The 12115-nt window shown below is 59.4% G+C and overlaps 1 long non-coding RNA gene across 1 annotated transcript; it reads left to right on the top strand.

The window, feature by feature from the left end:
• The first annotated feature begins 1635 nt into the window (after positions 1 to 1635).
• On the top strand, positions 1636 to 5536 carry LOC118916669 (uncharacterized). Its single transcript, XR_008994516.1, has 3 exons — positions 1636 to 2648; positions 2774 to 3034; positions 5474 to 5536. It is a non-coding gene; the product is annotated as an uncharacterized LOC118916669 (long non-coding RNA).
• Positions 5537 to 12115: the final 6579 nt, after the last annotated feature.

Raw genomic sequence — 12115 nt, 5'->3', positions numbered from 1 at the left:
TTTAGATCACTGGAGCGTGCCCTTTGTCTGGCCTCCGCCCTGCAGCCTGGCAGGCAGCTGCCCCGTCCATCTGGAACACAAGGCTGAGAACATGCCAGGGCACGGCGATGAGATGGGTCCCAGACCCGCCAGCGCGTAGAGCCAGCCACAGCCCGCCACCCGAGGCAGAGATCTGCTGCTCTCCTGTGAGGCACTGTCACTCTCCCTCAGCCCTTATCCAGACTAATGGTCTCTTGTGCCACCGTTAAAAAAAGCTTTTCTTTTTTCTAAAAAGAATCATTTTGTTGCAAAGTTCTATCTTTACAGGTTTACTGTGCGCTGTGTGCTTAATTAAACACACTGAAAGCAGCAAGGTGAAATGCAGAATGAGGCTGCTTCTTTCCCCGCTGCCGCTATGCTGCCTGTGAAAATGCTCTCCAGCCGCAGGACCTAAACGGCCATGACGGACAGACACTAAGGCAGTCGGGAAACATCTGTTCAAGTTTGAATATCTGAAATAAATTGGCAGCATAGTTTATAAATAGCACAAAATGCAAAGTTTATACTTTGCCTTTGTTCAGTACAGATGAAAATGCGGAATGTTGTGTCTGGGGGCTCTGGAGGGCTTCGGGGAGCCGGTTGACCTACAAAAGCAAAACTTAGAGATTCCTTAACAGCAAACACCAATCAATGACGCTTAGTTCTCTGTGCTGCAAACAAGGAAAAGAGCTCCCACCCCTTCTTCTTCTTCTGGGAGCACTTCACTTTAGAAAATGTGTATTTTCTCCTGTCTCTGCAATGTGTGTACAAACTTTTGAAGATTAGATAGCCTTTTGTCAGCTTTATGACCCAGAAATGTCTTTCTCAAGAACCTGGGAGCCATTTCATTGAAATGTAAACATCCAAGGAGGAAGGCCCCAATATCCCAGGCTCTGGGACTAAAAGCCTAACTCTTGTGAACATCTGGCTCTAATTTGTGAAATTACCCCCTGTCAGAAAGATGACAGCCAAATGGTGCTGTCCGGTCTCTTCCTCAGGGATGAGTTCCAGGCTTTCCTGCAAGTGTGTACGGAGTGGGTTGCCTTTGCTCAGCTCTGTAAGAGGCTGAGATTTCTTTCCATCTCTGCAATTTCATTGCTTGAGATGCACATGTCATGCTGGGTTAGTGTTTATTCAGTCATGAAGTTGTTCTCCTTCTCTTCTAGCTTGATGGAGAGGTTCTCTGGCTGGGGCAAGATTTTGTTTTGTCTTTCCCTAACACTAGGCAGACGTGTTTCCCAAGAATGTTCCAGAAACTGTAGAAAAGGCCCCACTGAGGACCCCGGGGACAGCAGGTTGATCTTGTAACCAGCTGCAGCCGCAGGGGCTCTTCCAGTGGGGAGCGGTGTGCAGACTCCACAACCTGTGCCCGGGGGGAGACAGCGCTTCCCCTGTGGTCAGGTCTGTGCTGCCTGAGGGCAGCCAGCTGTCCTGGGGAGCCTGGCAAATCCTGGGTTTCACTCTGAAAATCCTAAGACCAGGAAGTTTCCTAATGATGCAAAAAGACCTGTTTTACAGCAGCAGGCAAGCAGATCTGGGTGAAATGTATAATACCATACATTGCCCCACAGAGTAGGGGCTGAAGCAATGCTGCTGTCAGAGTCAAATGTTTACAGCTTGAATCACTGGCCTTCATGGTCACTGCTGCTGACTGCCCCCGATGCCTGACTGGGGTGCCTGGCTGCCCGTGGTGCCCGGCTGACCACAGTGCCACGATCTGCAGGTGATCCATGATGATGGGTACCTATGGCCAAGCCACCAGGTGGGGAGACCTTCTGGGCATCGTGACCAGCCTGTCCTCGTCTGTGGGGGAGCGTTGCTCTTGGCAGTGAGGAAGAAAGTGCTGGGCTCATGTGACATTGTGATTCTTGGGCTATAATTTCTAAGGGTTCAATGGCAGAAATAAGAATGACCCAAGACCAACAGGTGACCCAGACACAGCTGGGAAATGCCTGGACAGCCGTGCTGCTCTCACCAGCAGGGGCAGGGCACACCCCTGGGTGGGGAGGTCAGTATGGGAGCGTCCCCCAGTGCGGTGAGGGGAGTGTGGCACCACGCTCCCCACCGTGGCTCCAGGCACATCCTGGACTTTCAGCTGAAGGAGTTGGAGAAAAAGGCAAAAGCAGGAAGGTCAGGGTGTCCTCCTCCCCGAGACCCCTTCTCTCCTGACACAAGTCATACGACCTTCACGTAAGAGGTGCCCTTCCTATGCCCAGAGGACAGGGGCATCCTTCCATCTGAACATGGAGGGACTCCAAGAAAAGTCCCATCAAACAGCCCTTGCCAAGCCTCCCCCAGCTGACCACACTCTGACATACACCTGACCTGGCATTTCCCAAACCAAAAAAAATGCTCAGGTCTCCCTGTTTTTCCGTGTCTTCATTTCCTTTTGAAGGCTTCTGTTTCACACGAATGTACCTTAAATAAATCTGTTCTCTTTTCTCCTGTGCATCTGCCCTTGTCAGTTTGTTTTTCAGTCCCAGCCAAGAACCCTAAGAGAGTCGAAGAAACCTTTTTCTTCCCCTACAAGAGCTGGAGTAGCCACTAAAAGAAGACACCGTGTAGGCCAGCACCCCCAAAACCTTACGTCCCAGGATCTGGTGAAATATATCCTCTCCCCAGGAGACGAGGTGGGTCCTCAGACTCTGCGCTTCCAACAAGCTTCTGGAGGGTGCTGGGGGAACAGGGAGGGGCTCTGCAACACTGGCGAGGGACCCAGGACAGGAGACCTCACCCAAGGCCCAACCCCTCCCAGTCACAGGGCCTGTGAACCAGACCCTGGGCACAGGGTCCAGCTCCTCCCACCATGAGGTCACAGACCCGCCTCCCGCCGTGAGGTCACAGACCCGGCCCTTCCACCGTGTCCTGGAGACCAGGGGAAGCAGTGGGGCCTTCAGGAGAAGGTTCCCCCCTTCAGCTGGAGGGAACATGGCAGCAGGCCTGGCGGTGACCTTCCCTGTCCTGCTGCTGTCCTGCTGGCGAGAAGCTGACCTCCAGCCACTCAGCGGGACCCCAGGTACCGTCCCCAGGGCCCGCGTGGCGGGTGGGCGCGTCACCTCCCTGGCCCCGAGCCAGGCGGGCCCTCGCCACCCCGCCTCCCCGAATCACGCTGTTTCCCGGGGGAACGAGTGAAAGGCACGGACGGCGGCGCATCCCGGCCGCCCAGGCCTCACTCCCGCGGCCCACGAAGGCCTGCGGCAGGGTCAGCTCCGGCAGCCCCGAGCGGGCCCCACGTGCCTTCGGCTCAGCCCTCGGGCCCTGGCCGCCCCCGTGTGGGGATCGGGACGGTGGTGGGGTGGCCTTCCCGGCGTGCGACCCGCTGGCAGGAGGCGAGGGCGGCAGAGAGGGGATGCGGCCTCCGGGGCGCCTTCCTGCCGGGAAGCCACATGCTCAGGCCACGTGCTCCCCAACCCTGACCCTCCTCGAGGGTCACCAGCGCCAGAAGGAAGCGGCCGCGATGGAGACCCCCGGCCCCGGCTCCCGAGGTTGGACGAGCAGGCCTGGAAGCGTCCCCCAGGGGTTCATGCAGCTCCCTGAGAGCAGGACACGGGGGTGCTGGCCCCGAGGCCCCGGCCCCCAGAGTCCCCTGGGGGACGGTCCTGCCTGGCCTGGTCCGGGTGGGAAGGCGGGCGTCACCTGGGCCCGTCGTGGTAAAGCCAGCATTGCTTCCTTTTCCCCAGGAAACTTAGATGTGACGTGCTTGGCAGGGGGAGCGGCCCCGGGGTGCTGGGGTGGCGACGGCCTGGAGCAGGCGGGGGACGTGCGGTCCCCCGGCCGCCTCCCGTCCCTCCAGCCTGCTCATCCCTGCTGGCGATCCAGCTCCCCGCGCCCTGGGCCCCGCCCGATGCAGCCCTGAGCGCGCCTCCCCGCCCCAGCTCGGGTGCCCCGGCCCCGGCAGCCAAACCTCGTGACCCGCAGGGTCTTCCCCAGCAGGAAAGACCAGCCGAGGGCCAGCCTCTAACTCATTTTCTCAAAGTGAGCATTGCGTGCTCTGTTTCTGCGGTCCACTGCCTTGGGGTCACTGTTGCCGTTGGCCCCGTGGACTGGCCTGACCCCCAGGACACAGGGGAGCAGCAGCCGGGGCCTCGTGACGGAGGGGTTCCAGCCCTGCTGCCCCCAGAGTCACCAGAGCAGAGCCACAGGACTCGGCTGGCGGCCTCTCCTGGGGGCCAGGACGTGCACCGCGCAAACGCGGAGACAGCGCCGATGGCTGGTCCCCGGGCGCCTGAACACCCACAGGCCGTCCGAGCGGGCGACCGCGGGCAGGCCGGGTGCAGGGCGCGCACGGGACACGCACTTGGGGCGCCAGCGGGCGTACAGAGCATCGGTGCTTCCGGCACACAGTTACCGGCTGACTGGCACGATACTCCCATTGTGATCTCGGGACAGACACGAGACGAGGAGAATATTTTTAACAAAGTGCTTGCGCGGCACAGCTGTACCCATTCTTAATGACTCATTAATGTCTCATCCAAAGAGAAGCGCGCTTTCGGCTTCATTTACGGAAGGTCAGCATCCTGGGATGCGACTGTCTTCGCACAGGCCTCTCAGCGTAGTTTCCCTGCATTGTTCTCAGCCGCGAGCGCGAGCCCATTGCTATGCAGATTGTCCATCATTAAAGCTGTTTGAGAATCAGCGCATCGCTGGTGTGGTGCTGGGACCCCAGGGCTGCAGGCACTGGAGGCTCTGCGCTGGGAGGGGAAGGCGGCCCTGCCTGGGGGCCTCGCAGGCCACCTGAGGGCTGCAGGAGAGGCGGCCCGACCTCCCTGCAAGGCCGGGGGCCTGGCCCCCCAGTGCTGAGGAAGAAGAGCGGGACGGCCCCTGGGGTGGGTGCTGCCCCAGGAACCTGGCGCTCAGGCCGCCACCGCCCCCTGCCTGGCTGGTTCATGCAGGAAGGTGGGGAGGGGCTGAGGCCAGAGCCCAGGGACCCCACGGGGCCTGCCATCCAGGCCCGCCAGCCCACCCGTGAGACTCCGCGTCTTCCCTGTGGACAGGGCCACCCGGAGGCACCCTGCTGATGAGGCCGAGAGGGTGGGTGCCCGCCTCTGGGCCCTCCAGGTGGAGAGCCGTGGGGGGCCAGCGCTGCACACGCGTCCTTCCATGTCCCCCCACCACAGGCCCACTGTCAGCACGTTCAGAAAGGAGGTGTCACCGTGCTCTTTGCAAAAGGACACGTGTCCCTGTCCCTGTGCTGTGCTCAGAACACTGGGGGGGTCATCCGTGGAGCCAGGCCGTTTCCCAAGGGGCAGTGCCCGCTGAGCACACCCCGCCAGTGTGGCACTCCGCCCTCCCAGCCCCCGGTCACCACCACAGGATGAGAGCCCAGGCCCAGGGATGCTGTGTGGGGCTCTGTCCCCTGGGGCAGGCTGCTGGGGCCCCGACCGAATCCGTTTAGAGAGAAGGCTATGCAGATCCCATCAACATTGTTCCCTATGGGGATTTTATTTCCTTCCAGGTCCAGCTACTGAAGTGCCATCAAATTCAAGAAATCTGGATAATGACATAGCTACAGTATTTGGTAAGGACCCACTTCACATCAAACATTCGGTCTGGTTGTGGAGGAGGTGGGTGACTGCCAGGAGGTGTTTCCCAGAAAAACCAATGCAAGCAGCACACGGGGTGGCAGAAGGTGGGGTGGCTGGAGGCCGTGTCCCCATGGCCCCACCCTGTGAGGTCCTGCAGTCAGACAGCCTTAAAATACTACACGCTGGTTGGTAAAACGTGCAGGAACCCGAAGGCCAACCTGTGATCAAGTTCACCAGCCCAGGCCCAGGAGTGGCTGTGAATCCCTGCCTTCCCTATTGGGTCTGACAGTTCCTGACCTTGGAGATTCATAGTCCAGACATCAGCACCCCCTCCATCCCATGGACTGACCCCCCAACGTCCCAACAACCTTGGGAAAAGTGCAGAAGGAAGAGAGGCATTGGGGTTCCCGATGCTTTTCTGGGGCTTTGCGAAGGAGCCGGGAAGGGAATGGCAGCCCGGCCCCCGCTCCAGCCCCACAGTCTCCCAGAGGGAACGTGAAAAGCTTTAGAAGTGAGAGATGAGCCCAGACGACCCCCAGGAAGATAGCAGAGGCTGTGGCTCAGAGCTCACTGTAGCAGGGCATCAGCCACTGCCATGTGCACGTAGCAGAGACTAAGGCAGGCTGCCAGGGGGGAGCTCAGGATAGAAAGGGGGCAGCTTCCAGCTGCCATGGGGGAGGCACAGGTCAGGGGACATTTCAGTGGCACCCTAACAGAGGCATCCACCATGGCCCTGGACTGTGTTGATCACTCGCCACATACACTGATTTACTGGAACCTCACAAAAAGTCTAGTAAGATAAACACAGACCCCATTGTACAGATGGCAGACTTGTCTGAGGTCACATTCCAGGAGAGCGGAGCCAGAATGTGGGTGCAGACCCCCCTGAGAGTCCAGGACTCTGCCCAGAGCTTCCTAGGAGGGGCAGAGGGTGTGGAGGAAGGAAACAATGCCGCTCTGCAGGACTCAGGGACCAGCCAGGGGGTCTCAGAGGGGTCGTGGGACAGCAGGAAGAAGGAACTGTGTCTCCCCAGCTCCCCTCCAGGCCAGGTTTCCAGCCCGTCTCTGCAGGGACAATGCTGGCTGACCAGGTGTCTGGATGGTCTCGGGCTCTCAAAGATTAGTTAGGGAGGCAGTGGTCTCCCCGCCCGGACGAGGGGCCTCAGGAAGCTGGTCCCACACCCGCGGGGCTGCCTGAGGCCTGTCCCCGGTCACTGTGCCCACAGACGGCCTTCAGTCCGCGTAGAGCTAAGGGTCTCTATCCCTGCCGCTTCGCTGGCTCTCACCTGTGCTGTGCTCTTCCCAAGACAAAATTCTAGTTCAGGAGATTCTGGATCCGGACGAGTCAGCAGAGGCTGAGACACAAGCGACAGCAGGAGCATCGGCAACAAAGCTTCTCAGGGAAAAAAGCAAGTATACTTCTTCTGAAGCCCATGATTTCACGTACTCCTAGGGGCCTATGGGGGCGAATGCACAGTCCCGGCATGTTGCCCCTTTAAGGCCAGGAGCTGCTGGGGCAACAGCTGTTGCAGAAGCAGTTGTCCCAGACCATGTCTATGACCTTCCCGAGACTGAGGAGGTCAAACCCAGGCGGGCAGAGACGACGTCCCTTTATTTTGGGGTGGCCTCTGGGGAACACATGCAAGTGAGGTCTTGTCCTCAGGATGCATGTGGGGCAAAGCCAGCAGAGGAACTCGGGGCGCATGAAAATAGGAACTTCCGGCTCCTTACTTGGACCTCGGAGAGCAGGGCAGGGACCAAGACCCCCCTGGACAGGGGGTAAAACTAAGGTCTGGAAAAGGACCGCCCAAGGCCACACGGCCGGCAGTGAGCAAAACACACAGCCTGCTCTCGGGGTCGCTCCAGACGCACAGAGATCAATGCGACTGCGCGCTGAGAACCGGGACCGAACATTCGGCTGGCAGCGTGAGGGGGGACCCGGGTACCAGCAATACAGCAGTGCATGAAAACGCACCCCCGGCAGAGCAGTTCAGCGTTGCCTCGGCATCTCGCCTCCGGATGTAAATTCTGATTCCTCCACTTGGCTCCCCAGCACCTCGCGGGGCCCAGACTGCTGGGTTCAGGGCGGCCACATGATGCCTGACTCTATTTACATACTAGCTTTCCAACACGTTTCCAGTAGAACTTGCAGACTTTATTAGCATTCCAGCCTGGTGTTTTAAAATCACTTAAGGTCAAAATGATCGTAAGAGTGTACATTAATGTTTTCTCCAAATTTTTCATTGTTCTTCCTCAAAGAAGCCCGAGTTAGAATGAATTATCAAACTGACACTAGTAAGAAGCATCACAGAAAGGAACTCTATTCTGAGAATAAAGACAAACTTCCCTTTAATGGTAAATGCAACCTGGTAATCCCCCTGCCTGAGCTCAGGACGTAGCGGGACGACAGGTGGCCAGAGAGAAGCAGATGGAAGCAGCTCCTTTTCGGAGGATAAGATGCATGGCCGGAGGCGTGGCTGCGTCACCGAGTCGGACGGGTTTCCTGTCTCTCTTGGGGCAGAGGGACTGCCACCCCCCGTCCCCGCCACTGGTCTGACCCTGGAAACCCAGGCCCTGGGGGAACAACACTACCTTGGCGGCAGGCGGACAGGAGAGGAGGGCCTGCCTCGCTGCCACGCCTCCCAAGCCTCCAGGGAAGCCGCTGCTCCCCCAGGGTGGGTGGGGAGAGCCCGGAGGGTCCCCAGGTGCCCCAGGAGTGGGGGAAAGTGCCGACAAGACCGCCAGTGGGCCGAGGCTCTGAGGTGGGGGCTGGCATCCCCTGGGGAAGCAGGTCTTGGCCTTACCCTGAAGCTTGCACCCCTGTGAGGGGTTCATGGGATGCCCACGTGACACCTCGGGGTGGACCCCGGGGGCAGAGCCAGGTCAGAGCACGGGAGAGGAGCTGGCTCACATGCATGTTCCCGGGCCCCACCCAGCATCTCTGCAGGACGGGCTCATGAACCTGCATTTCAGTCCATCCCCCAAACAGTGTTCTCGAGGGGGGCCAGCACCAGCATTTGCAGAGATTGAACAGGAGTAGGGTTCTAGCTGCAGTGAGCATTCCCGACCCTCTGGAGTATCCACCCATTGCCTGATGTTATAAATTAAATACAGCAGGATGTGTTTCTGGCAGGGGCCCCACAGCAGGAGCAGTTCCAGGGTGAGTCTACACTGAAAGGTCCAAGAGTTGTACCCCCTGCACCTACCTTCTGTGCCCAAGGTATTCACTGGAGATGAAGGGAGCAGGTGTGGACCAAAAATCCTGGAGATGAACTGTGAATGAGGGCCAAGGGGAAAGGTCTGAGTGAGGAGTAAGAGCTGAGGAAGAGCAGACAGGTGGGGCAACCCCACTGGCAGAGAAGCCCCCGCCCCCCAGGGCCCTGGCGCCCCCTCCTCCCTGGGAGGAACATGAAATCCGCAGACCTACTGTGAGTGTGTGGACAGCGGCAGGCTGCAGGGCCCCCGCCGGCTTGTCCCTGGACCTCTGCTCCGTCCCCAGATGGACCTGGGCCTCGCACAACCCTCCCTGCAAGGAGCCCTTAGCTGGGGGACACGCACTCAGCTGACCTGGGCCCCCAGGCACAGGCCACACTGGGAATAAATGAATCTGTCGGGTTAAACTGTTCTCCTGAGCACCAGGCCAGGACTTTAGGGGCCGAGAGGAGATAGGCGAGTTACACATTTGGGGTGGGGTGGGGTGGGGGGAACCTAGAAGGGAATTTGGGGCCAAACAGAGGTTACCCTGCCTTCTGGGTGCTCGGGGTTACCAAGAAGAGGGAGGGTGGTGGTGAGGGCAGAGAGCAGCATCCTTGGGCCACCACCATGTAGACCTGCTTCACAGGGTCCTGACGGACTGATCCACAGTTAAACAGAAGCCCCCCTGCACACCTGTCCTTCAGGCGTCTCTGTGGCCAGGCTGGCGGTGGCCCACTGATCCGGTTTTGCCCCAGCAACTTTCTGACAAATGTCCAGCATCCCCCAAGCCTGAGTCAAGCTTTGCTTCCCCACACCAGCTCAGGCCATGATTGTCCCCAAAGCCAAGGCCTGAGATTCAGCAATGACGTAGCCCCCAGGTCCACTGTGTACACCTTGCCCCTCTGCCTGTGCCCCCTCCCCACAGAAAGCCCAGGGTGCTAGTAAATGGTCTTGTGAAGAGGCAACACTGCAAACGCGCCTTTGGCTCCAAGATGCCCTTGTCTGCCCTCTGCAGCTGGGTGCCAAGATGCTGCTACGCTTCCTAACAGCGTGCCCAGGCCAGGGAACAGCAAGCCGGGCACTTCGGCCTAATACCCCACCCATATTTGCATGGACAGAAAGGCAAAGGGGCCCCTTGGTCTCTGTGCAAAGGCTCGTGTCTTGTGTCCGGCTCATGTCCAGCTCCTGCCCCGCCTGCCTCCTCTGGCCAGACGCAGCAGTTTTCTTTACCCTGCAGGTCACAAGGCAGCAATGTGGCCTGTGACTTGGGACTCTGCCACAGTGGGGCCCTGGCTGGTGGCCTCCATTAACCTCAGCCCCGGCCCTGCCCCACCAGGGTGGCACGTCCAGGGTGCCTGTGATTGCCCACATCAGTCACCTCCCTGAGGACCAGTGTATGAGGGGGAACATTACAAATCGCTGTTTGCACACATCAGAAACAGCCCAGTCCCCATGATGTCACAGGCCCTGCCCACAGAGCAGAGCCTGCCTCCCCACCCACGCCTCTTGCTCCTGCCGGAGCGCCTCAGGGAGCAGGTGCGAATCCTGCAGCTCCTACGGCCATGGCCTCCTGTGAGGAACAAACTTCCGGGATCCTGGCCTCAGCCCACGCGCACACAGCGCTGGTGGGCAACGGGCATGCAGCGGGCAGCACTGTGTCCATTTATGCCACGAGCCAAGCAGTCCCTAGAGCTTTGGACTCACTGTGGCCCCAGCATGTCCTCCCCAAAGACACCATGACACTGTCCTTATGAGCCACACCTTGGAATTAAGAGGCAAAGGTATTTAAAGCAGGGCCCAAAGCAAGAACCGCTCGGGTGAAATTCAGCGCCAGAGCAGGGCGGCCCCTGGGGCTCGGTCTTCCCTGGCTTAGTCCTCTGTACTGGGCTGCTCAGTGCTCCTGTCATTCTCTGACAGGGTGGCACGTCCAGGGTGCCTGTGATTGCCCACATCGGTGTCACCTGGCATGGGGGTGGAGGATGACGGGGCGACCCCGTGGCCTGTTGCTCACTTGGTGAGCAGAGCACGCATTGGCAAAGGAAAGCCATCTGATGCCCCCAGCACTTTCTGACCTGCTGGGGAGGGAATGAGAAGCTGATGGGGGACTTGGGGACTCGGGAGCCAGGCAGGGGACAGCCAAAGAGCCTGGGGCAGGCAGCTGTCAGCAGGGGGGGAAAGGGAGGGAAAACACGAGACTGGAATTAAATCACAGTGTGCATCAAATCACGGTCACTGTGCTTACTTTTTCCCACAGAAGAGGACAAAGAAACAATGGATCAGATTAAAAGCCCTGCAGCTCTGGAAAAAATCATCGACAGCCTTGCAAGAGCTGCAGGTACCGGGAACGTGGGGCCGTATTGGTGACAGTCTGGGGATGGCTGCCTGTGCTGGGATCGTTTCCCTGTGTGAGAGTAAAACCCCGTGCAAGCCTCACGAGCAGCCCTCTGGAAGAGCAGGGGCCTCGCCCTGGGTGGGCAGGCTGAGCCCCACGGCTTCCCTGGTGGTGTCAACTCGGGACGCCCGGTCCACTGAGTCCCGGTTCGAGAGGCCCCACGTGGGTGTCCCCTCTCCCTTCTCAGCTGCCCTCTTTCCTAGGAATGACGATTTGTGAGGCCACTGTCACGCCCAGGTGACCGGGCCCGGGAGGCCCCCACACCACCCGTCAGAACTGCTCCCACCTGGGCTGAGTCTCCCACAGGGGAGGCCCCCTGCCCCCGGCCCTTCCTATCTGCAGAAGCTGGTCCACACATACCCCCACGGCCTCAGACCTGGGCCCCACACATCTCCTCGGAACTTCCCGGAACAGCTCCGAGCCCCTTCTCCAGCCAGTTCACCGCCCCCCCTCCCGGCCTTCCGAGGGGACTCCTTAGTCACACTGACGGTCCTCACCAACAGCCCCGCCATCTACGTGCCGCCCATCTGTCCACGCACCCTAAGACTGCATTGCTTTGGGGACACACCGCACTGTCATTTCAAGCCAATGCTCATGGAAACTTCCAGAGCTTTGGACAATGGGCTACTGCTAAGCCACACCCATTGGCATTTTGTAGACCCAACTTCAGGGCCAAATGCTTAAACCCAGTCACCTCCATTCACTGTCATCTAGTGTTTATTGAGCACCTGCTCCGTGCCCGGCGCTGCTGTGAGGGCTCAGGATTCACCACCGTGGCCAGGAGCCCGGCCCCCTGGAGCTCACATCCCAGGGCTGGCACACGTGCTTCCCTGGTCTGGCCTGACGGGAATGTCTGTGTCCTGCCCCCACCCCGGGCCGCGCTCCGAGCCTCTGGGCACCCTCAGTGCAGCAGGCCCACTTGCCCTTTCTTTGAATGCCAGGGGGAAGGGGTCCCAGACACATCCCTAGAGGCCTTTCTGGAGCA

The sequence above is a fragment of the Manis pentadactyla genome, chromosome 17, assembly GCF_030020395.1.
Source record: "Manis pentadactyla isolate mManPen7 chromosome 17, mManPen7.hap1, whole genome shotgun sequence".
NCBI classification, from domain to species: Eukaryota; Metazoa; Chordata; class Mammalia; order Pholidota; family Manidae; genus Manis; species Manis pentadactyla.
This window is presented reverse-complemented; position numbering and strand designations above follow the sequence as displayed.